Source organism: Dermacentor variabilis, unplaced genomic scaffold (genome assembly GCF_050947875.1).
Source record: "Dermacentor variabilis isolate Ectoservices unplaced genomic scaffold, ASM5094787v1 scaffold_13, whole genome shotgun sequence".
Classification (NCBI taxonomy): Eukaryota; Metazoa; Arthropoda; class Arachnida; order Ixodida; family Ixodidae; genus Dermacentor; species Dermacentor variabilis.
In genome coordinates this window covers 14,680,879-14,707,073 of record NW_027460291.1, presented here as the reverse complement: position 1 = coordinate 14,707,073, position 26,195 = coordinate 14,680,879, and the positions used below count along the sequence as shown (strand labels likewise).

The 26,195-nt window shown below is 46.4% G+C and overlaps 1 protein-coding gene across 1 annotated transcript in view; it reads left to right on the top strand.

Annotated features, from left to right (window-relative positions):
• Positions 1 to 291: 291 nt before the first annotated feature.
• The window catches only part of LOC142566588 (uncharacterized), a 610,758-nt gene continuing 584,854 nt past the window's right edge, over positions 292 to 26,195 (top strand). Inside the window, exon 1 of the mRNA XM_075677426.1 lies at positions 292 to 328. The gene's annotated coding sequence lies outside the window, so the exon portion shown is untranslated. The remainder of the gene's footprint in view (positions 329 to 26,195) is intronic.

The following is a 26,195-nucleotide window of genomic DNA, read 5'->3' as shown; positions in this document are numbered from 1 at the left end:
GGCGGTAGTGTGTGCGGTTTCAACAAAACTCATCAGTCATTTTTCTGTATGGGTGCACGCTTTGCTCGGCGCGATCCATCGGCTTTTGCGTGGGTGAAACTTCGCAAGAAAGGCAGTTACCTGACGTGGACAGGCGCCGTTTTCGTCGGCTATTTGTGCACTGCTATCCCCCAGGATCAGCTGGTGTACGTTGACGTCCCCGCGCCTTAGCTCTGAACCACCATGCTACTGGACGCTGCCTATATATACTGACGGCCTGGGTATTTCCTTCAGTTTGGCATCAATGCGTGCGGTTTCCACAACATTCATCAGTCAGTTTTCTGTACAGGTAAGATTCGTATTACCTTTTCAAGTCCTGCCATTGCTGCTGCATGCACTGTTGCCAAACAGGAGTAATGTTGTTTCCCGTAAATCTTTTGTCATTGTAAGCGGGAAGGATCTGTGTAAAGCATTCGAGGATTTCAAGCGTGAAATACGTGCTGAACTTCGCACCTTCAAACAGAGTGTGAAGCATTGCAGTTAAAGCTGCGACAGTGTCAATGCGCTCACCTTGGCAATAAAGACTTCATTTGAAGAGCTTGTCGCAACGCCGAACAGCAACGAAAAACTCGCTGCTGAAAATAAATCACTTCAGATGAAAATTGAAGAATTTGAGCAGTACTCACGGGCCAACAACCTTGAAATTAAAGGTGTACCTGATGAGGGATAGCCTTTTGACAATGTCCAAAAGATTTGTGTAGCCGTGGGGCAGCCGTTGGTGCATGATGACGTTGACATTTGCCACGGAGTTGGAGCAAATAAGACTGACGTAAGGAACATTGTGGTGCGTTTTGTGCGGCGGGACAAGCGAAATGCTGTGCTTGCCAAGACGAAGAAGGCACGCTTGTCTACGACAGTAATTGACGTTAGGACAACTGGTGGTCCTATATATGCCAACGAGCACCTTACAAGGCAGGGCAAACAGCTACTGGGAGCCGCAAATGAAAAATAAACGAGAAGTAGGCTGGAGGTTCGTTTGGACGCATGGTGGAGGATGGTGGCAAAATTTTCGCAAGGAAATCAGAATCATCAGACCAGGGGCGTAGCCGGGGGGGGGGGGGGTGCTTATGGGGCTATACCCCCCCCCCGAAATTTTTTCGTGCTCTCCATGCACCGCCGACCAAAACAACTCCCGCCACTCGAAATAATTCTCGATTTTGTCTAAAATGTGTTTTTCACGCTGAAAAAGACATTTCAGCGCGCACATTGCGAACTCGAGCTTGATTTTGCCGCCACGCCCACGCTTCGGGAGTCACATAACTCAAGGAGCCCCATCCGAGCACAAAGTTTCAAGGGCATACTGATGGCGAGCGGGCTCGTTGCGGCATCTCGCAGACCCGTGGAATCTACGGAGCGCACGGATTTCAATGCCGAAACTTTATGGGTATAACGTTCTCATGAACTTTCGATGCGAAAGACGCGCTGACATTTCCAAAGTTGTGCTTTAGATTACCCAATCCGGAACATTGTGCGTTTAATGTTGTCATAAACATTTGACGCCAAACGGGCAATGACTTTTCTAAAGTCCTAAATCGGAACATACAACGAGAAAAGCCAAATCACCATACTATCCCACAAGTTGACAAATCAGGCAGCGAGGTTCGTTTAGACAAAGCGTTGTGGTGGTTCTTTGTGCAGTTATGTCACATAAAAGAATACCAACATCGAAAGCATCCATGTCAAGACACTAAAGCCAGCAAAGGTAATGACGTTGTTATTTATTTTTTGAACTTTGACTTTTGTTCCCGTGGACGCATTCAGCGTCTTCAATTTTCTTGTTCTTGCTACCCGCGGGCTGCCGGAGCCAGCCAAAGCGCATGCGTTTTTCTCGTGTTGTCCCGACCAACGTCTGGCGCGTTCGACGCGTGTTCGTTTTTCTCTGGCTGAGGGGTTTTCACCTGGCATAGTCTTCGACACTTTCTGGCTAGCAGACGAGAAAAAGAAACAAAAGTCGCTCGCCGCCCTCACTGTGGAGACTCGGCGGATTGTAAGGCGTTCGCTTGAGCGCAACCTCTCCGGAAAGTCTTGTCTCGCCAGTGTAGGATACCGAGCAGTATACGAATCATTCTCTGTGGATCAAGTGTCGCCCGTTTTCTTCGATATTCCTTGCGTAGCCACATTAGGTGGCTAAAGTAGACATTCGATAGTGGCCAACATGCTTTCCTTTGCGGTTCTTCATTTCGGTGTCCCCACTTCACAAAAGAAAAAGAGAAGACGGTGCGGCGCAGCACATTGTCGCATGGTGAAAGTTCGAATTTGTTGCTTCTTTTGCGGAAAGTAATTGGCCCTGGGACGCATCATTTGCCGGATACTGGTACTATATTATTGCGATAGCAATTATATGCTGTGGGATTCTCATCCGTGCTCTTGTGACAAAGGAACGACTACGCATTGGTGCAGACAATCAGCAGGGCATTTATTGCACCTTTCATTGACTAATGCCTGCTAGCCGAGCTGCTATCCACAAAACATGGTGGTGCGACAAATTGCGCAAACCCGACTCACCACGACCGGATAACGAGCGATTATGTTGGCCCCATGCTGGACACCAACGCCTGGTAGTTCGCGCGTACGGTCATGCGAACGGTGGCGCGTCGAACGATCGTGTTCGTCCATAGGCCTCGCGAGACGGCCTAGCAAAAGCATGGATCGGCGCGTGCACAGCACGTCCGCGCGGCTTGCGGAACCCGAGCCAAAGAGGAAGAGCCTTCTCCATTTTGCGCCCAAGTAACCGCGCTTCTAGGTGGCGTTAACAGAGCAACACTCGCACCATCTCTCGTACTACCCTGCAAGCATACTGACCACTGCGTTAAAGCCATGCGGCGAAGCCGGATTACAGGAGACGGAAGCTATGCGAGAAAACATCTCAGGGGACGCGTGAGAGTTGCGCATCCCCACAATTGACACTCCAGGCACATTCATGCCGTCGCCCTCATGTTCCGTATAAAGTCGAAGGGTCATAACATTGTGCCCGCGCGCCGGATGCTGTATGTGCAAATGAAAGCGTGTGGGGGGGGAGGCATGGGTGAGCCAAAGATGGTGATTCAATCTCGTGTGCGTAAGGGAGAAAAGAGGGGAGGATGCGCGCCAAGTTCCGTCGCGCACGATTCATCAGGGCCAGTGGAGGGAGGGGTCGCGGGCCTTAGAATTCGGTGATGTCTGCATCTGTGATTGCGCAACATGTTTATTTGCCTTGTTTGACGCATTATATACAGTGACTTCTTAGATACGTAGATTAATTGGAGACTCATACGTACATTTAGATATCTTATTTCGAGGTTTCGTGTATACGTGCTGCGAACTTTGTTTCCAGTAACACTTTTTTGCCCTTTATCAAGCTGTATCTTCGAATTTGTACTCGTATGTTTCATTGTATTTTCGCATTTCAAATGTACGAGGGCTAGTTAAGTGAAAGTGAGCCAACCCATCCCGCGCAATAATGGTTCTGTTCGTTATCTGCGAGGCATGCGCGTAGCACACAGGCATCTCTAATTTACAAAAGTAACACGCAGGTGTGACAATAAACGTTCTTGAAGGCTCTCATACACTGGGTTTAACATGGTTGCGTGACATAATGGACGCTCGAAAAGTAGAACAGCGTGGTGTCGTGAGGATTTGAAAGCTGAAGGAGTTTCCAAAAAAGAAATTATTCTTCATGTGGCTGCCGCGTACGTTGAACGTCGCATTTAATTCGCCACAGTGAAGCGTTCGACGACAGTTCTAAGAAAGTCGTGAAAGTTGCAAAGACGATCCAAGCATGGGCCAAAGCCACCGTGCAATCACCTCCAATGCAATTGCAAAGGTTGATGAGCTGATAAGACAGGAACAGAGGATAAGCACTGATGAACAGGCAGAGCATGTGAACAAAAGTCATGGTTCGGTTCACACTCATTTCGTGAACATCTCGGTTATCGGCTCATGTGTGCGCAATGGACGCCCAAGCTTTTGAACCACCGCCAGCAGATGGAGAAGTTTAGCGCTGGCTTGACTCATCTGATCCGGTATCACAATGTGGGCGGCGACTACTTGGTTGCAATTGCGACCGGGGAATAATCATGGTGCCAGTACTACGATCCTGAAACACGAGGGCGAAGCTAACAGTGGAAACATTCGAATTCACCACCCCTAAAGAAAGTGAACGCCATCATTTCCGCCGGAAAGGTGTTGTTGCCTTTTTTTTATCATCAGGGGTCATTACTGATCGAATTTGCTAAGCCTGGTGAGACTATCAATCGTTTGCGATATTGTGAAACGCCGCACCGGCCGCGTGCCACAATCAAGGACAAACGACATGGAACGTTGACAAATGGGGCCAGCTTGTTCCACGAGAGTGCCCGTGCCCACGTCGCTAAAGTGGTGAAATCAAAACTGGCAAAGTTCAAGTCGAAAACGCTGCAACATCCGCCATACGGCACAGATCTGTCGCCCCGCGAATTCCTCATTTTGGGGCAATTGAAAAAGAATACAGCTGAAGGGAACCAGATTTGTCTCCGACAAAGACGTGAACGAGTCAGTTACGGAGTGTTCGAAGCAGCAACCCAAGGAGTTTTATGAGACGCGAATCACGCGACTCGTTAGTCAGTGGGACAAGTCTCTAAATCCTCATGGAGACTACTTTTCAGCAGAGTACCCCGTTTGTCATATTCGCATTGGCTCACTTTCATTTGACTCGCCTTCGTATCTTTTGCAGAACTGCTGCTTTTTATATGTGCTCTCTGTTGCGACTATAATTTCGGTGCAAGTACTCAGAATGCACGACCGGTGACAGCTGCTCCTGCGCAATCCATTAGAACAAATGAAATTTTCATTGAGATTTTCCCGTGGCCTTTCCATATGTACAGAAATGTAAACAGGGTTCTTGACTGACAAAGTTTCATTAACATATTTGTCCTCAACTTGTTCATTTCATGGCCGTTACATTTTTTCATGTCAGCGCAATACACTGCTTTGCTGGTTTCGTATTGATATAGCTCTGAAAATGGTGAGAGTTTTGTTTGCTTATTAAATAGAGAAAGAACATCGAAGCATTGATATCAGTTATTCCGGGCGGTAGTTTTGCGACATCGAGTACATTCTTTTATGAAAAAATACACACTGTACCTGTCTTGACAGTGCGTAGCGTTCAAGAATTCTTTTACAGCAACGGCAATGCAGTTATTATTTATGTATTTGATCCCTCGACAAATTCTATGTATAAGGAGGAGGCTGAGCGGCAACGTAAGCCCCCCCCCCCCCCGAACGAAATTTCTGGCTACGCCACTGCATCAGACATGTTAAAGATTGCCTGCCGAGAAGATCTGGATAAAATGCAATAGTAAAGTTTGCATTGATATAACGTATTTGTTTTAGTGTATAACGCAACAGAGTTCTGCTGCCATGGCAGAATGTAAATAGCACGATAGTTAAACCTTCAACACTCAGGTGTCGTCTACTTACTTCAGTGTAATCCATTTAAATGCTTGTAGCATTAAAAATAAGATGAACAGCCTACGCATGTTTTTCGAGAGCCTATCGATAAAATTTGCTGCTATATTGTTCACAGAATCCTGGCTTTCTGCAATCGACAACACCCTAAAAATGCAGATATAATTATCACGCAATTACGTGGTCCACTAACCGTGGTGGAAGTGTATCTCTGTACATCAAAATTGTATTGCTTATGATGTTGTTAATGAACTAACTTGTATTACAACCAATTTAGAGTGTCTAATACTAAACCTTATAATTGTTGTTATTTCAGCAGTTTATAGGCCAACATTAGGACGTAAGTCCGAATTCTTTGAGTTCATGGTAACTTTTCTGCGTTGTCTACACTCAATGGGCACATCCTTTTTAGTATTGGGTGATGTGAATATCAGTGTGCTCAGTGGTTACGCATCCAGTGAACACTTTAAAAACATCCTTCGTACTTTTGCCTGCGCAAATCTTATTGCGTCACCTACTGGTATTACTGGAACTAGCGCCACATTTCTTGATATCTTTATCGCCAGCCTTCCATGCGACCAGTACTTAAAAGGTGTTTTCTCCCTTGATATCAGTGATCATCTCCCGATTTTCACGTTTATACCAGTAGCTCCCAAAAGCACAAAAGTTACAACCCAAGTTATCCCGTCATTAACTCCACTTCGCTCAAGAATTTTTGTTCTGTTACTGAACTCATAGCATGGGACTATTTTGACGCCGAAAGTGATCCCGATCAGTGCTACCGTATCTTTCTCGACAAAATCATAGCCTGTTCATAGCCTGCTATGAAAAACATTTCCGTTTGATACAGAACACCAAACGAAGCGAAAGAATACGCCTGCTTTCGATTACAAACAGCTTGCATAAGAGAATAAAAGCCAAAAACAAAATGTACCATACATTCATTCAATCACGTGATGCTGTCCTGCTCACAGAATTCAAATCATATCCCAATAAAACGCTAATTTAAAGAAAGGCAAAGATCTCCTACTATCAGTCCCTGTTTGCTAAAATATACCACAGTCCAAGACAATTATGGCTGCAAATCAATAATTTGTCTGATAACTCTGAGGTTCCGTGCTCATTTATTATTACAGCTTTTGCTCAAGCCAATACGGATGAAGACGCCTTGACAGAAATGAACGAATCTTTTTCCCGTGTTGGATACTACATGTCTCCGAATAGCCATAAAGATTCTACTAAAACACCTGTGTTAGCACATACAAAACTGGCTAATTCAATTATTCTTTCTCCGGTTACTGCCCAAGATGTCACAAATTTCATTTCCAGAATTAGAAACAACGTCGCCGCAGGCTTGAATGGCCTGAGCGCTGTTTCTATTGAGCATGTGGCGTCTATTATAGCCTGACCGCTTACATTCATAATTATTCAAATGTTAGAGACTGGTACATTTCCCTCTGACCTTAAACTGGCATATATAACCCCGGTTAACGAAGGTGGAGCTGCCAGTAATATAGCAAACTACCGCCCGTAATCTTTTCTGCCCATCTTGTCTAATGTTTTTGAAAATGTCATTCATACACGGCTCAAAAACTTACTAACTAAGTACCGCGTTGTGAATGATTCACAATACAGCTTCAGAAAGGAAAATATACAGAAATTGGGTTATTACTAATCATGAATGAAATTCTTAGCCACATTGAAAACAGACTTTTTACTGTGGGTTTTTTCATTGACTTAAGGAACACATTTGTAAATCGCATATATTATGTAAATCATAATATTCTGCTGTCAAAACTGCATGACTACGGTATACGTTGCGTCGCCCACGATCTCATAAAGAACTATCTTTACAATAGAAAACTGTGTAAAAATCAATGGCTTGTCATCTCCGAATACTGTGGTAAAACACGGGGTACCTCCGGAATCAATTCTAGGGTCCTTATTGTTTATACTTTACACCAATGAATTATGTGATGTCCCTCATTCTCTCAAACTGCTCATGTATGCTGATGATACTAATATTTTCTTTCCCGCACCAACTTCAGCCCACTTAAACACCACGATAAACAAATTACCTAACTAAACATCAACGGTGGTTCAACTCAGAATAGCCTTAAATATAAAAAAATTAAATATAATATTTTTAAACCTCTAAACAAACAAAGTGACTTTCAACTCACCCTAAACTTTCACGGAATGACCCTGCAAGTGGCATCTGAAACATTTTTGGGGGTTTGGTTCGAAGAAACAATGTCTTGGAACATGTACGTTAATAAGCTCACGATTGAATTAGGCAAATGAGTTGGTTGCCTCTACAGACCAAGGGAATTAATTCCAATTTGACTAAAGAATGTAATAGATCACGCTCATTTTGCTCGCATCTTTCATATTGCACGTTAGTTTGGGGTACTACAACGACCACCAACTATAACAAACTGGAGCGGCTCTAAAAGAAGGTACTAAGAATCTGTGAGAACTTTAATGGACACCCGAGCCTATTACCCACTGGTCCCCTATTCATTAAAGATAAGAACTTTAAAGCATCTAAGTTATACAATTAAAAACTATCCCTCTATATGTATAAAAATAAACTTCCAAACAATACAGAACATTCCCCGTGTGACTACAGCATATGTAACAGGCTAATACCAGTGCCGCGTACCCGTACAAATTACGGTACATCTGGGCTGGATTACTGCATACGAACACTATACAACCTCTCCAGTGCCCCACTCGGCACGTTTAAATTGGATGTGCGTGATTACCCAATGCAGCAATAACTTTTTTCTCTTTTCTCCTGGCTGCTACATTTCCTACAGTATTTATGCATTCTGTGATAGTGTCCACTATGTATGCTGTATCTGTATCAAGCAAGTTGATTTCTTCTGTACAATCACTGTATGTATTTACAATTGTTCGAATTTGTGAAGTCCACTGCCTCTTTGTCTCTGCAGGCCCCCAGGTCCCGTCAAGCTGTCTGTGGCAGCTTCTTGCCTGGGGGCCCCCAACAAGTGTGTCGGAAATGAAGTGCATTCAGATTACCAGTCAATGGGTGATAGTGTGAGCCATACATGTGGCGAATTCTAAGACGGTAAAAAATTATCTTAGTTCATCATATTTCCGTAATGGGTGGCCGATTCCCTAACTGTGAGTTTATTAGGTGTTTCAGTGTCCCATAAGCGCTGCCAATTGCTCCTAAGGCTTTATCGCAGGAAATGCTTCAAAGCTATCGAAGGGATAGCTATGGAGCACGTGTGCCGCTTTCTTGTTAGAGAAGCGGCAGTTTTACCAGCATGTTGTCATGAATAGCTCTATGACCCGGTACCGAGCATGTTATCACATGCTGGCTAATCGTACATGCTGTGGACAACACTGAATGTTCCTCATTGAGCACATTATTTTTGTGTTGAAGAGGCGACAGTATTGGTTTTACGGCGCTTAAATAATAAATACAAACGTATTCTGAAGATTTATTTTCCTTATATTTTTCCCTGCAAAGAATAGGGCATAGTTCCAGGTTGCAAATATAATTGATTCTGAGTGCAGGGCATCGGAATAAGAACAGAATGGAACGGCTGCCACCAAGGACATGTCAGCACGTGACTTTGATGTGTAGGCGTAGAATTCAGAGAAAGTGCATTTTGTTTGAAGTTCAAGAAAATGCACTCGGGTGTTTACTTCCGGAGCGTGCTTCATGACCGAAGCAAACGATAGGTCTCATTCTATAATGTGACATTGCCTAGGCGATAAAGGCTTCGCCAGAGGCATTGCACGATGCACGAGGAGTAGAACACCCAATTCTTAACAGATTTCTCACCCGCAGTGAGAAGGGCCCCGTTGCTCTAGGTCAGTTATAACAAAGTGTGGCACACGAAGTATCATATATTATGACACAACAAGGATGTTGGCAGCTTGTTATTGCTTTCAGAAAATCCGTAAAACTGAAGGAAGACTTTTGAAGGTGGAGGGACCGGCCGTTTGGCTCTACAAAGGAATTTTACACAGTGCTTGTCGTGAAGACTCCAGTTGCAAAGCAGATGCCTAATGATGCACAGCATCAAACATGTTCAAAATGCTGGGCACTTCGAATTGATAATCTATCGCACCATAGTCTATGCGTGAACGAATTAGGCTTTTGTATAAATTTAAGAAATACTTTCAGTCAATGCCCAGTTTGATGGGTGACAATATTTTCAGTACTTTTATTGCTTTTAAACAATTACTTTTCAGATACTCTATGTTCACAATGAAAGTTACTGTAAACTCTAGAATTGTGCCTAAAATTTTATGTTCTAAGTTCACTGGTATCTGATGTCCGTGTAATTGTGCTTCGAGATCAGCTACCAGCCTTACCTTTCGTCTTATTAGAACACATGCTAATTTCTACGCATTTATTTCAAAGCCATATTCAGTAGTGCATTTCGACACCTTGTTCAGGGTTAGTTAAATTTGTTGCACGCACACTTAGTTTACAGGATTTGTAACTTATCTGTATGTCGTTGACGTACATGCAATAAAATATAGCTGAAGGCAATGCTATTTGCAGGGAATTTATCTTAACAATAAAGGGCCCACAGATGAGCACGTCTCACTCAGGTAGGCCGGTTGCTTGTGACTGGACGGAACAGCGTATTGCTTATTTACACTCATAAAGTGCGATTCTGCAAGCAGATTTCTATAATGTTTAGCATGTTCCCACGGATGCATATTGCAGACCGGTCTCGCAGGATTCCGTAACGCCACGTTGTGTGGTACGCCTTTTTCCATATCTAGAATTAGACAAGAACTGTTTATGTATGAACGAATCGTGAATATTTGTTTCGATGAACACAAGATGTTCGGTTGTAGATCGGCCTTCTCTGAAGCCGCATTGATGGTCAGTCTTTTAGATTCCAAGAAATGTGCAAGACAACGATTAATCATTTTTTCGAATAACCTACAAAGGCAATTCGTGAACGCAATCGCGTGATACCTTGTCACAAAGGTGGGGTGTTTCCCCTCTTGTAAAACTGCAATAGTCATGGCTTCTTTCCGTATAGAAGGAATGCGAGCAGCAGCCCATGAAGCATTGTAAAGTGCAAGTAGCGTCACTTAAGTACCGTTGTGAAGAGTTTAAGCACGTCGTACAGAATTCTGTCAGCTCCGGATGCAGAGCTACGACAAGCATTTAGGGAACCTCTCAGGTCGGCGCTAGTAAAAGCGTGGTTATAAAGTTCGTTATATCTAAATTTGTGATTATTTGCCTTCCGTTGAATTATTTCTTTATCTTTTAAGAGTTCCTTGAAATAGTGAATTGAACTTGACAGGCACTCGAGGTGTTCGTTAATAGCATGGGCCTGGTCTTCTAATGTATTTGCTTGGTCATCTACCAAAGCTAACGTCTGGGTTTGCTGCCCATTAATATTTTCGAACCATTACAAACTTTCGCTTCAGTGGGTAAAAGTTTATGCTTGAAAGAAACCTCTCGCAGCTTACACTCTGCATTTTTCCGCGTCCGCCTTCCCTGTAACTTGACGTGCCTAAACACAACGAGATTTTACGCAGTTGAAAATCGGTACAATATACTCCATGCTTATTTTATTTCTTTTGCGCCTTCTTGGAGTCATTATTCCACCACAGAACCCTTCTTTGAGATTAGCTGAGCTCTGTTTAAGGAATGCATTTGTCTGCTGTTTCGATAATAAAAGCAGTAAAATAGCTACTGCGTCGTCTATGATAATATCGCAGATAAAATGCTGGATCGATGCTCCGCACCGTGACCAAATGTTACGAAGACGAAGCCCGATGCACACATGTGTGTACAACTATTTACACGGGGGAAAGTTAGTGGTAATCATGGAGGCAGTTACAAAAGGTCACAGCTCCAAGAGACCATCTACCACTTTCTCTTCCTCTTTCACGCATGGTCCTGTTCAAATGCACTGTAACAATTAAAACACAACCAATCCCCGAATGGTAGTTCCAATCTTAGAATACACGAAGGACAGTTTTTCGTTTTAACAAGTTTATCGTCACAGCGAAGTGGTCATTACCAAAAGCATTGTTGATGACACTCAACTTATCTAGATTTTGAAGGAGGCCTCTGGCATTACAGTGCAATATTTCTGTATCCATTGTAAAGGTGGTTTTTGTGCTGTGTTTCAGAGAGGGATAAATTAGCTCACAAAGCCCTTTCCGGAGCCGTGAAATGATGCGGTCGAGAGATGCGCACCGCTCCTTAGGCACTAGTTGCGACGCCTGGCTGTGAGTCGTGTCCATAGCCTCTTGCGGGGTGCGATATACCCACTCTTGCAAACGGTTTCTTAACGAGTCTCGTCTTTAGAGATCAAACCCTGGAGATCACCAGCCCAGTAGTTGTTGGGGCTTTCTTGGATGGCGGAGCAACGCAACCTGCATCCGCGGAGGCGGCGGGTGGCGTCTCCGCGGGCTCACGGCGTGTGGGCCTGACAGCCATCGGGGGATGTTGTGGCGCTGCCCCATGACGCGCAACTTCGGCAAAGCTGTTTTTCGGCAGGTATAACACCTTCGTGCCTCTTTAAATGGAGTATTTCCTTTCACATTCACAGTTGCGATTTCTTTTTTCTTTCCGTGATAGACAGCACCACGTGAAAGCGCCGTGCTCCCCTCATCACAGCTCACAGAGTGGGCAGTGTTTTCACAAGTTACAGAGGAGTGTTCATGAGCACTGTTTTTCCCACAAGTTTGGCGGCCAAGGCAGTTCCATAATCTGTAGCCGAATCACTGGCACTTAAAGCATCGCGGATGATTTCGAATATACGGTATAACCCAGACCTTCACATACACGACATTGATTGTTTCGGGCAGCACACTTGAGCCGAAAGAGCGAATTGGGTGCTTTCGGTGTTTCACGTTGATCAAGTTTTGCTCTTTACAATCTTCCGAAAGTGCAGCCTTGGTCAGTTCAAGCAGATCATCATCGCAAACAACGCCGCCGATGGTGTTCATAGTTTGATGTGGGGTCACGCTAATCGGAATGTGCCCAATATGAAGTCCTAGGGTGGGAGGCTGCGAAATGTGTAAAACAGCTCCTGCAAACACCAGCTGTAGGTTACTATAACCAAATATGGTATACGGAAGGCTGGCTACCCACACAAGGCTAACCATCGCTGCCTCAAAAATCAGAAGTAAAAGGAAGACTGGAGAACACAGGTAAGATTGCAAGTGAGAGAGAAAATCGAAGATTGAAGGAAGGAACAGAAATAGGGCTACCGATTTCCCCTGGATGGGTCAGCCCGTGGTTTCCGTCTACATGAAACGGAGGCCGAAGGGGTTTGTTGCGTCTGCCGATGGGCTTTAAAGGTAGTGACACCTGGCATCAGCTTAACCTCCAGAATCCCCTCTTCCCTGGAAATGGCTAAGCCACGTACTATTAAACGCGGGAGAATATAACCCCCATGTTAGGTCCATGGTGTTGCCCCTGCGGTGAAGAGCAAGGATGAGAAAACTAAATATTCAATTACCCACCAGGTGAAGCAGTTCCTAAACAGATCGGCGCCTATTTACGTGAGGGCACACTCACACTGTCGTTTAATTAGATTCTACAATATCCTGTCGTACTCTGGTACACAGTACTTTCTAATGAATCCCGTCGTGTTTGGCCCTTATGATGTAGGTAAAATTATTCACAACCTAAAGCGAACATCCTGGTGCAGAACCAACGACATTAATTCCAAGCTTCTTATAAACACTAAACATGTGTGCTCCATTTTCCTGTATTGCATTTTTCTTAGGTCACTTCATGACGCACACATCATAGACATTGAAAAACCGGCAAGGTGCTTCAGCTTCACAACTCTGGCGACACGCATTACCCATGTCACTATCGGCCAATATCTCTTACGGCTGTCCCATGCAAAATATTTGAGCACACAATTTCTCCCGATTAACAAGCTTTCTTAGTTCAAATAGCTTATTTGAACATCGGCAACAGGGTTTCCTGGAATACTTTTTGGGTCAAACATAAGTAGTTACAGTTACTAACGGCCTGCGTAAATTCCTTGAATCTGGCTTCCTCATTCATTTTATATTTTTGGACGCCTCGAAAGCTTCCGATAAAATTAAACAACCACTAATGCCTAACTTCAGCCCTTTGAACACTGACACACTCTTCCACTGGGTTACATAATTCCTCTCTGACAGAACTAACTCCGTTACTGTTGATGATGATAACTCACCCGTGGCGTTGAGAAGCTCAAATGTACCCCATGGAGCAATGCAAGGATCCTTGAAATTTCTAGCTCATAATAATTCTTCATAAAATGAAATATTTGCCTCTCTTTGCCAGTTTTCTTGACGACTGCGCAATTTACCAAAAAGTTTCTTCCGACATTGATACTATTATTTTAAAGAACCACGTTATTAACATATACACTTTCTTGTAATGATTCCATAATATCCGATCTTGCTTCTTACGCAGGTGCACAGTACTATGGAACTGAACATAGCGAAATGAAAATTAATCAGCTTCTCACAGTATAGCCCTCTCTGCAAGTAAACCCTTTAAATACATGTTGCTATATTCTGTAACTGCCTATATTTACATCGGAGTTCACATCCCTAGCGATCCTTCTACAAAACTGTGCATTGACTCAATAATCACTACAGCGCACCGTTTGCTTGGTTGTCCTATACAAAATTTTTGACTTCCTCTTACAGCGCTTAAAAGGCCACTATACACCCTTTATGTTCGCCCTGCCCTCTATAGGCTACATCAGCGCACGATTCCTGTAACATTACACTAATCAATGAGCTTGAAGCGGTGCAAAGTCACTCAGCTCGCTTTCATTAGGTGTAACTTGAATAATATGTCGCCTTCAAAAAGACAAGTTCACTTGTTGAAACGCTAGGCTGCTGCTTTCACATTGTACCCGTTTTGCTCTTTGCGAGGAAGCCGGCCATGCATACCGCCGATGGGCATGCCGCGATGTCGGAGTACGATGGTTTGCCTTGAAGGTACCGCGCCCACAGCAAGGTTGACAGCCTGGGTTTATAGCCGACGACCTCGCCGCCACTCAGTTAAGCCCTCGATGACCGTCGCATTGGCCGCCGGCAGACCACTACCAGTCGCCGTAGAGCAGACTGGCTCATTCCTAGGATTGTGCCTTAAACTCTACCCGGAAAACTAAAAGTAGCAACTAATGGAGGTGCGGTTTCTCTACGTCGAAATGCCGAAGAACGTCCGCCGACGACGACGATACTTCAAGAACTATCTCGACGACATAGCAACCATACACCTCCAGCAAGACGACGCCTGAAAGCCAAAAATAAGCCGACAAAAAGGACCTGACGATGCTACGCACCAGCCAGAGGTCTACGTGACGCAGCTGGGATCTGACGCCAAGACCTAACCGCACTGTAAGGCCTAGAACTACCGGCCTTTATGTTCTGATTGATGATCAAAATCTCGCTCCTCTATGCGAAAGAAGAGCCGGCTACTCTGCCGACAATGCACCCTTGGCCGGCAAGTTGAGGGAACTCAAAACGTGGTGGGAAAGCCCTCAAATCCGAACATCTTGAGAACGCCTCATAATGCCGACCGGATTCTGCATGGCAAGGGTTACCGTTCATGAACGCACTTACCGTGCTACTTTTATTATGGTGGAACAATTCTCGGGTGACATAATTCTTGGCCTAGTCTTTGGGCGCCGACATGGCACCGTCATCGGCCTAAATTCTAAGGCGATAACTCTGTTAACAGATCCAGCAATACCACCGGAAAGGACTGTCAGTCGTGTGCTAAGTGCACATGAAGATCAAGTCAGAACATCGCCTTGCACCGGCATCATTATTCCCCTAGCCGCAGAATTATTAACAGACATCGAAGCCATCGTCGACAACGACCAACAGCTGCTGCTCTGTCATGAAGTCGGCGTTGCAAGGAGTTACGCACACGTAATGTTGAACTTTAACCAAGCCTATAAGCACCTGAAAAGGAAACGAAGATCGCATATATGGAAGAAGTTACAGCAGTAAGCGATGGACTTTTACTCTTGGATTCCACCCTAACTACAATGACGATGCGTGTTCCTGAAATGCTTTTCGATATTAATGCCTGTTGTCTGAGGCATCAGTAAGTACAGCTCAAGCTTCTTTTCCAGCAACACAAGGCGTGCTTTTTGACAGAATCAAGCATTCAACAAACACTACCTGCTAAGCATCGCATAATAACCGACGAATCCACTCGACCACTATGTCAAAGCCTGTATGGAGTTTCAACAAGACAGCGAGGAACCATAAAGCAACAAGATGACAAAATTCTGTTGAACGAAGTCATGTAGCTATCAAATAGCCCATGCACGTCTCCTGTGGTCTTATTGAAAAGGTAGGATGAAACTCCGTGGTTTACCCGCCACGGTTGCTTAGTAGCTATAGTGTTGGGCTGCTAAGCACGAGGTCGCGGGATGAAGTCCCGACCAGGGCGGCCACATTTCGATGCGGGCGGAATGCGAAAACAAGCGTGTATAATATTTAGGTCACGTTAAAAAACCCCCAGTTATTCCAAGTTTCCGGAGTCCCCGACTACGGCGTGCCTCATCAGCGAGCGGAAAGACGTACGACGGTGCACCAAACCCAGATCTCGATCGACCATTCACCCAGGCAGAGCTCCACGCAGCATTAGCGAAACTCACTAGGAACACTAGTCCCGGCAAGGATAGAATAACTAATAAGCTCCTACGCGACCTCCCGCAATCTGCCACTACAGCACTGCTACAGTACTACAACGACTGCTGGGAAAAGGGGGACCTACCAGCAGCCTGGAAGCATTCGGAGGTCACCATGATCCCCAAACCCAACAAACCCCTTGTCATCGAAAACCTACGTCCCATTTCCCTCACATCTTGCGTGGGCAAACTCCTCAAGCACATGGTGCACGACCGGTTAACAACATACCTCGAGGACAACGGACACTTGCCGCACACCATGTTCGGATTCCGACAGCATCTGTCCACGCAGGACGTACTCCTGCTCCTCAAAGAAGACTTGCTTGATTACCTCGATCACAGACTCAAATCATCAATCCTGGCAATCGATGTAAAGGGCGCATTCGACAACGTGAGCCACGAAGCCATTCTCCGCAACCTCGAAGATACAGGCTGCGGAGCCCGCATCTATAACTACATCGGCAGCTTTTTGACACACCGAACAGCAACAGTAGGCGTCTGCAACCTCTGCAGCGATAAATTTCGGCTACCCAACATAGGAACCCCACAAGGATCAGTTATTTCACCCCTCCTTTTCAATATCGCAATGATCAAGCTACCGAAACAACTGAACGCCACCCCAAACCTATGCCATGCCCTTTACGCCGACGACGTCACGCTCTGGACCAAAACACCTACTACTGAACAGCAAGAACGCAATCTACAAGAAGCCGTCGATACTATCGAAAGATACCTCCGACACTGCGGTCTCCAATGCGCACCCGAAAAGTCGGAGCTTCTCGTCCTGAGAGCACGGACACGAGGAAGACCACCTAACTATATCGAACCCAATCCTAGCGTCTCGCTCAACGGAACCAAGATCCCTATAGTAGACTCTCTTCGCGTACTCGGACTTCACATCCACAAGGACGGATCAGGGGCGCCCACTCTCCCGCGTCTCCAACGCATACTGTCACTAGTTACGCACCTCGTCAAGAGGATCACAAAGCAAAGAAGCGGACTTAAGGAGCACGACACACTAAGCATAATTCAAGCTCTCCTAACTAGCCGTATCACCTACGGAACTCCCTACTTGAGGCTCAAGCCGGCAGAAATCAAGAAACTCAATGTTGTCATTCGAAAGGCAATCAAAGTAGCCTTGGCCCTCCCACCCATGGCATCAACGGAGAATCTCCTTAAGCTCGGCGTCCACAATACGTGGGAAGAGCTTGTCGAGGCTCATAAGATCAGCCAACTAGAGCGGCTCAAGCTCACACCCACCGGACGTGCAGTTTTGCGCTACCTCAACTACAGTGAAAGCTTCATTGCAGACACAAACCAGAAAGCGAAAATCCCACCTGCAGTCCGGGACTGTATCAGCGTTACAAATCTACCGCGCAATATGCATCCAACTTATCATAAGGAGCGTCGGCAAAGCAGAATCCGCGCACTCAGCAAGAAATACGGGAGAGACCCTGATGCAAGGTACGCTGATGCTGCCCGGTATATCAAACGAAACGCCTTTGCCCTAAGCGTCCCGGATCACCAAGGCAAAGAACTTGCAGCTGTCACCATCCGAGCAAGAGCCTCCGAGACTGCAGAGGAAGCGGGAATCGCTCTGGCAATGACAACTTGCCCTGAAGTAGCAGTAATACTAACAGATTCCCAAGCAGCAGCGCGCAATTATCAAAAAGGACGCGTATCAGAAACGGCGCTCAAAATACTAAGAAATCACATCGCACGCGCCCCGCTTGCCGACACCCACATCAACTGGGTCCCAGGCCATCAGGGCATGACAGGAAATGAGGCGGCACACGCCGCTGCCCGCGAGCATACCAGCCGGGCTTTCCTGCCATCCCACACTAGGCCAGCCACCAACGTTGATGACATCAACCTGAAGTACTCGGAGCTTCTGCAACACCACCAACTCAGAAGAAGAACGTACGCTTCACCCCACAATAACCTGAGCAAAGAGGAAGAAGTCATCCTGCGCCGCCTACGGACCAACACCTACGTGCACGGAATAATCATACACAGACTGTATCCTTCGCAGTACTCGTACACATGCCCCCATTGCGACGTTCAAGACACCCTGCAACATATGGTCCAGGATTGCCCACTGCGTGACAAAGCCGCAGACCCTACCTCACAAGCTCCACAAGACGACTCCAAAGAAAGCCGCCCCATAGAAGCAATAAAAGAGCGCCCCAAGTCACCTCAGATCCATACAACTGAAAGGTGGGAGGCCAAGCTTTCCTCAGATGACCTGGACGACCAACGCAGTCTCGTCGCCTGGGCCAAGGAGGCAGCCCAAGCCAGAGGGTTCTTGGAATAAGGAATCCTCCCACCTAGGGTGAACCGGGTTCTGACTCGGTTTACCGTTTCGGAAAATAAAAGCTTAGTTCTCTCTCTAACTCTGTGGTTTCAGTCGCCTGAACGAAGCCAAAAAGAAAGATGCACACCCCTTCCAACTTTTAGATGACGACTGGACCGACTCTGCAACGCAAAGTTTTCTTCAATGGAACTTAACCCGTTAGGAACCGGTTTCTTTTTTTCTTGCTATATTGAAATAATGCTAATATATTTCCTTCCAATTATGCTAATAGTTCACATGCAAAAAATTATTACTCTTGCCTAATTAGTTTTTGAAGTATAGCCCGTGGCCATATGCCACACTGGGCCCTTACACTAGAGCAAAGTATGCGAAGTGAAAAACATTTATTTGAAGCCATCAAACATCCCAAAAACATACATAGCGAATAGTCGAGCACTTATTTAGTGTGATATGGTTTAAATCATGGAATACACATGCGAGGGTCATACCTTGTGCATTGTGTGGGCTCCGCGCTGCTGCAATTATCTCATGCACACCTCTACCTCTTGCCATTAGGTATTGGTGCAACAAAGTGGGCCACTTGGTCATACTGTGTACCAGTCAGGACACCACCAGTCTTTGGGATTGTGCATTGACCAGGTCCTGTAAGCTTATTGTCCCATCGCATCAAGTAGCTTTGTGCAATTTGCCTGCGGAATTCCACCTGCGTGACGTTGAACCCTGCGCTATCGTATTAGCGCCCAACGTTTCTGAGAGATACATTACAAAGTGAAAATCGGCCACCACCACTTTTTGCTACGTATTGCAATCCTGTAGGCGCCTACATTTGCGTTGATCTGGTCCGTACCTCCCATAAAACTTGTACTGAGCAGCAGTGTTTGGACGGGCCACCTTGATTCGCTTCTTGTGAACACGAGAGTACCTGTCGGCAGATGACATTGGCTCTACGCCGTGAATGGTGCTTACGATCGTTACTACAAAATTGTCCATCCAGCAGACAACAGCTATCACATTGTCGCTCAGCACGGGCTCTTCGTGCCAGCAAGGTTGGTGCTTGACGAATTCTGGTCGGGTGATAGGGCACTCTTTGGGAACATGGTTCTGCTTCGCTGTGCCCGTGCCTTCGTAGCCGCCTTGATATGCTTGAGTAGCTGCATGCTTGTGCATAAATTATCAAAACAGAAAAAGAAAGGAATATGGTGCGTCTCTGCTGCGAGTTCATCGACCATTCATATTTTTCAGATGTTCCGGGATCCCCTGCTTTCCTTGATACACATTGAAGTTTGGAAGGTATCCCTTGTTGGCATTTAGGCATCATGCTTTATACCCAAAGCGGATAGGCTTTCCGCGTATGAATTGTTTACAGGTTTGTCGACCATAGTACTCAATCATATTTTCGTCATAGCTCAGGTGACGTACAGGATGAATGTGCTCCAGAAACCTTGCTTTCAATGGTGTCATCAATGGACGCAACTTTGCCAATTTGTCACTAAGTTTTAAGCTTGTATATCGCTCAGTGCAGGAAACGCATTATCTGTACGAAGCGATTTCTTCGCATAGTATTGTAGGCCATCGTGTTGCGCATATCCGTGCCGCTGTCCCAATAGCACTTTTTCCCTGGCAAGCGGTTATAGCCGGACAAAACGAGCACTCTAAGAAAACTGATCTTAATTCTTCTTTGGTAGCTTGCGGATCGGGCATATTCAAAAATAACGCACACTTTCCTCTTTGTTCGACTAGCAGCTGCACGACGGCTTCGTCTAAAAAGAGTTCAAACAACTCAACAGGTGAAAAGTCCCTGCAAACAGCAAAGTTGGGGTCAGGAAATATGCCAAGGCTCTTCTGGAGATCACTCTTCCTCCACTTAGAAGCAGTGGATAATTTTGCAGGCATCGCCGCATAAACTACATCAGAAGAAACATCTGATGTTCCGTCACATCATGATGTTCCGACACCGGGGTCGACATCGTCCGGGTCGCATCCACCAATGCGGCGTCCGTCAGAGAAAACAGTTTCAACGCCGGCTTATAGCTGCCGCCCGCTTAGATTGTCAATGAGCCCGCCTGAGTCTTCGTCGGCCGAGTCTTCATCCCAATAGGTTCTAGCCTCTGGCGGCTCGATATAAATCGCCGACACGTCGTCATCTTCCTCTTCGAGTATCATCGCAAGTTATTCCAACATCAACCTATTCAAACAATAAAATAAGAAATAACCACTGCGGGAACGTGCCAGCAGCCGTGCAAGAGATGAGAATGCCGTTTAAAAAAGAAAGAAAAGTTAGGTAGCCCAAAGGCCCAGCGTGACCATATGGCAACGCGCAAGATAACACGCTCATTCATGGATAAATCAAATAGTAATCTTTCACAAATGCTCAGCGAATGTCACATATTCAAAGAGCAATACGGAAGTGAGGATATCCGACTATTGCTTAAACAAGTAGTGAAAAAAAACACACTTGCCCCTTGGAGTGATGCATGGCGACGCTACTCGCAGAGCAACACTTATTACCGCCTTTGCGAGGGGCTCCCACAAAACTACTGACAGCTGCTGGAACTTGGTATCCATAAAGGAAACTCTAATCTGTCAAAGGGCATGTCAAAGGCGATTTTGGTGCCCTTTTGTTAATCTTAATAATTGAAATCCACTGTGCAGACTAACGTGACCGTACGGTCACGCTGGTCTTTAATGGGTTAAGAGGGGCTACTGGCAAATCGAAGTCGACCGGATAGATACACAGAAGATCGCTTTTATAACGCCAGATGGCCTCTATCAATTCGAGGGCATGCCATTTGGCTATTCTCAGCACCCGCAGCTTTCCAGTGCGTAAAGGACACGGCGTAATCTTGCTTGAAATAGCAAGCCTGTTTGCTCTATCTTGATTACATCGCAGTTTTCACCTCAAACTTTGACAATCACCTTAAGCGCCTTGCCACAGTAGTAGAGGCCATCAAGTCATCTGAATTTAACCTTGAAGCCAGAGAAATGCCGCTTTGCTTAAGGAATTCTTCTGTCTCTTGGCCACGTCATCCGCACGTCTGGAGTCCTTGCTTGTCCGAAGAAACTACCGTTGCAAACTTTTCGCAGCCCGTCGACAAGGCAGTGCGCCGGTCCGCGTGCCAAATATGCGGGCTTTGCCAACAACTTCGTGCGTATCGCCGACCCTCTGACTCTTCTCATTAAATCCGACGTCGAGTTTAAGTGGGAAACACTCCAAGTCGAGACATTTGATGAATTAAAATTACGCCTAAAGCCACTACCTGTAGTCGCCTACTTCGACGAAGACGCCGATACCGAAATCAACACCGTCGCAAGACGCGTAGTCCTCGGCGCTGACCTAGAGCAGAGGAAACATGAACTTGAAACAGTCCCATCTTATGCTAGCCAATCGGGGTCTGAATTTGGGCTACGACGAAATTTTTGCTTTACCTATACGGCAGGCCATTCAAAGTTGTTAGCAACCATCACGCACTGTGTTTTCTAGTCAACTGAAAGGACCTTTCAGGACGTTCAAGACGGCGGAGCCTTCGACTGCAAGAATTCGACATCGCTGTGATATACATGTCCGGACGAGAACACTCTGAGGCCGACTGCCTGTCCCGCTACCGCAAGACTACTAGGAAGACGACTATTTACTAGGAATAATCAGTGCCGACGACTTCGCCGAGCAGCAGCGAGCCAACCCGGAGCTGAGTTGCCTTGTCAAGTTATTACAAGCGAAGACCGACTTTATCCCAAGGGTATATATACGCCGATTCTCCTCATTTTCGTTTGCAATACGGCGTGCTCGTAAAGAAAAACTACTCGCCAGTACGCGCCAACTGCATTCTGGTTGTACATTCAGCACTGCAGTCAGATGTTCTATGGGCCTTTCATGATGACCCAATGGCAGGCCACCTCGGTTCTCCCGCATGCTCGCGAAGATTAAGGAGAGGTATTATTTGCCACACTTGAACACCGACGTCGCCCATTGCGTCAAGACCTGCTGAGAATGCCAGCAACGCAAGGCACCCCCGCTAGGCCAGCAGGTCTGCTGGCCTAGCCGCCCGCTCGCTGACCGTTTCAGCAGATCGGAATGGACTTGCTAGGTCCCTTTCCGACGTAAACATCTGGAAACAAGTCAATCGTTGTGGCCACCGACTACTTTACCCACTACGCCGAAACGAACGCCCTACCCGAAGATAATGCACCGGAAGTAGCGAAAGTCTTCGTTGAAAACATCCTGCAGGGACACGGTGCGCCACAAGTCCACATCACCAACAGAGGAACGGTTCTTACGCCTGACCTTACTAAGGCTATCCTGCAATGTAGCCATACTAGACAACCTAGGAGAACCGCCTACCAGATGCAGACAAATGGTCTAACGGAACGCCAGAAGATGGCGTCCACCGACGCGTTAACATGTACGTCGACATCGAAAACAGGACCTCAGATTCCATCCTCCCGCGATCGACGTTCGCTTACAACACGGCAGTGCAAGAGACTGCCCAGATGGCGTTGCTCAAGGTGGTTTACTGAGGCAACCTGGCGACAAGTCTGGAGGCAACGCTGCCGCACGTAACCGACGAACACAACTTCGACGTCGCCGCCTATCCCCTGCGCGCCCCCCGCAGGGGCGTCTGCGTAAGCAGGCGTTTGGTGCGTTGCGACACCACGTACCCGAGCGCACGAGGTTTGGACCCTCCCGCGTGTAGCCGTGCGCGGCTTAGCCGTGTCTGGGGAAAGGGGGCTCCTGGGGGTTGAGCCGACGCTGGGTGTTTGGACCATTTAAGGCCCCCCGGCGGAGGCAACACACCTCTTTGGCCTCAGCTTCACATAGACGGCACCTCCAGACTGGACCACCTGAAGGAAATCGGCAGTCGCCTTTTCCTGTCCTCCTCTACGATCTTCGTCTTTCTCTGTCGCCTTTTTTATCTTTCCCGTCTTCTCTTCACTTCTTATTACTTCCTTATTTCCTGGCGGCAAGAGTTAACCTTGTGTAAGATATCCAGTCTTGGGTACATATATATTAGGTTATAGTGGGAACGTACCGCTGGCGTACGCAGAATAGAATGTTTCTAATGCTGTGACGGTCCCCAGGTTGGGCTCCGAGGTGGGCGGCGGGCATTCCTGCCGAATACAGTAATTCTTTATATGGCTTCAAATTTCCCCCCACTCCTTGATCGCTCCCTGAAGAGGGGGCGCACCGATGAAACTTTCAACTTTCTCTTGAAACCGAAAGAAATTTTCCCCAAATACCATGTATTACATAGTCAGCATGAAACCAAGACAGTTCGCACAATATCCCCATTTGTGGTCGCAAAATGTCTGAGTGAAGCAATCGGCTCTGGTTACAAAGTAACTAGGATGGGAAGCGGCGACCTTTTTCTGGAAGTGCGTGACAAGCTCCAATACAGCAAACTGACCAAACTTGTCGCGTTTGGTGACATTCCAGTCTCTGTGGGCCCCCACCGGTCAATGAACAGTGTATGTGGTGTCATTTCTGATGACGACGTCCTTGAACTTAGTGAGAGCGAGCTGTTGGAAGGATGGCAAGAACAAAACCTGGTAAAGGTGCAACGAATTAAATTAAGGCGCGATGACAAGAAAATTCCAACAAAGCATCTAATAATAACATTTGGAACAAGTAAACTACCTGATTCATTAGAGACGGGATATTGTAAACTACGCGTACGACCATACATTCCCAATCCGCGCCGATGCTTGAAGTTTCAGCGTTTTGGGCATGGGTCTCAGAGCTGCCAAGGGCGTGCTACTTGCGCAAAATGTGCATCTAAAGACCACACATCAGACACCTGTTCTTCCACAACCAACTGCGCTAACTGTGACGGAGACCACCCCGCCTACTCGCGATCGTGCCCGTCATGGAAGAAGGAAAAACAAATAATCGAACTGAAAGTCAAACTAAACATTTCTTTTCCAGAAGCGCGCAAGCGTTTTTCTGTCCACAACCAAACGAATCCGTCCTACAGTGATGTGACGCGCCGGGGGTCAATGCCACATCCTCTGGCGGCCGCGCAAGTCACACGGAGTGTGACGGCGGTTACGCCATCAGCCCCCCTGGCGGGAGCAGCCACTGCTGTTCCGCCCCCTACCACGAAGGGCCAGCAGACCTCCGAGCCTGCCGGTCCCAGGGCCACTGTTCGTGCAGATAGGCCCGAAAAACTCCCGAGAGTCCCCGCTGAGCGGGCTTCATCCAGCGCCTCTGACGAGGCGATGGATGTAACAAAAACTTCTCCGGCATCTGACGCCGAAGGAACGGCGTTGCTTCCTGGAGCGCGCCCACAAAAAAGAAATACCCCGCATCAAGGGGCCTGGAAAGGTCCCTTGAGCCAACCTAATATCTCTTGACACACACCATAAAACACTACCAATATGGACACACAGGTGATGCATTGGAATGTGAGAGGTCTAATACACAATCTTGATGACATTAAGGAACTCCTTCGCAAGTTTAATCCAAGGGTGATGTGTGCGCAAGAGATACACCTCAATCCTTCGCATACTAATTTTCTGAAACAGTATGCAATTTACCGCAAAGATCGCAGTAACGCTCTCGCCTCGTGAGACGGTGTTGCTATTATAGTTGATGAGGGTATCGCCTGCCAAAATTTACATCTGCAAACGCCCCTTGAGGCAGTGGCAATCAGAGCCGTTCTCTTTGATAAGTTAGTCACAGTTAGCTCTCTGTACATCCCTCCATGCCATCAACTTTCTACAACAGAATTCCAGAGCTTTATCGCGGAACTCCCCGAACCTTACATTGTAGTAGGTGTTCTAAACGCATTCTCGTTGTGATACGAGAGGGCGCTTATTATAAATGTTTTTTATCCTCCAATGCATGCTTACTAAAGAAAAAAGAACCCACATTCTACAGCGTGGTGAACAAAACGTTCTCATCGATTGACCTAACCATAACATCAAGTACACTTGTTCAATACCTGGAGTGGGACGTGATCAAAAATCCATATGGGAGTGACCATTTCCCAATTGTCTTAAAATTAACAAAAAGCGATAAGTTTTCCCCACATCTGCCCAGTTGGAAGGGCGACTGTGCTGACTGGAAACGATACAGAGAGCTGAAACATTTGACCTGGGATGACATCTATACTCTCTCAATCGAATATAGAGTATCATATCTGACGGCATTTATAACTGATGCTGCAGCAATATGTATCCCTCAAACGAATGGATCACCCTGTAAACGGCGTATTCCTTGGTGGAATGAGCAGTGTAAGGAAGCCCGCAAAAATCAAAATAAGGCTTGCAGTCGCCTTCGCGACTGCCCAACTACCGAGAACTTGATCAGCTTCAAGAAAACAAAATCAGAAGGTAGAAGAACGCGCCGCCTTGCCAAAAGGGGAAAGCTGGCAAAAATACATATCTAGTATTAATTCATATACAGACGAAAGAAAAGCCTGGAACAGGGTAAAGAAAATAAAAGGCCGCGAAACTCATCCTCTACCATTGGTAAATACACAAGGAGACACACTCATTGACCAAGCCGACTCTCTAGGGGTACATTTTCAAAGGATTTCTAGCTCACCCACTATTCAGATACATTTTTGAGATACCGGCAACAACGGAACTACTGCCTCTGGGTCGGAAAGGAAATAGCAACCAACCTTACGACCGCCCATTTAGCATGGCGGAATTTCAGGCTGCGCTAAATGGCTGTAACAAGTCCGCTCCAGGAAGTGACAGAATAATGCATGAGATGATCAGACACTTACACC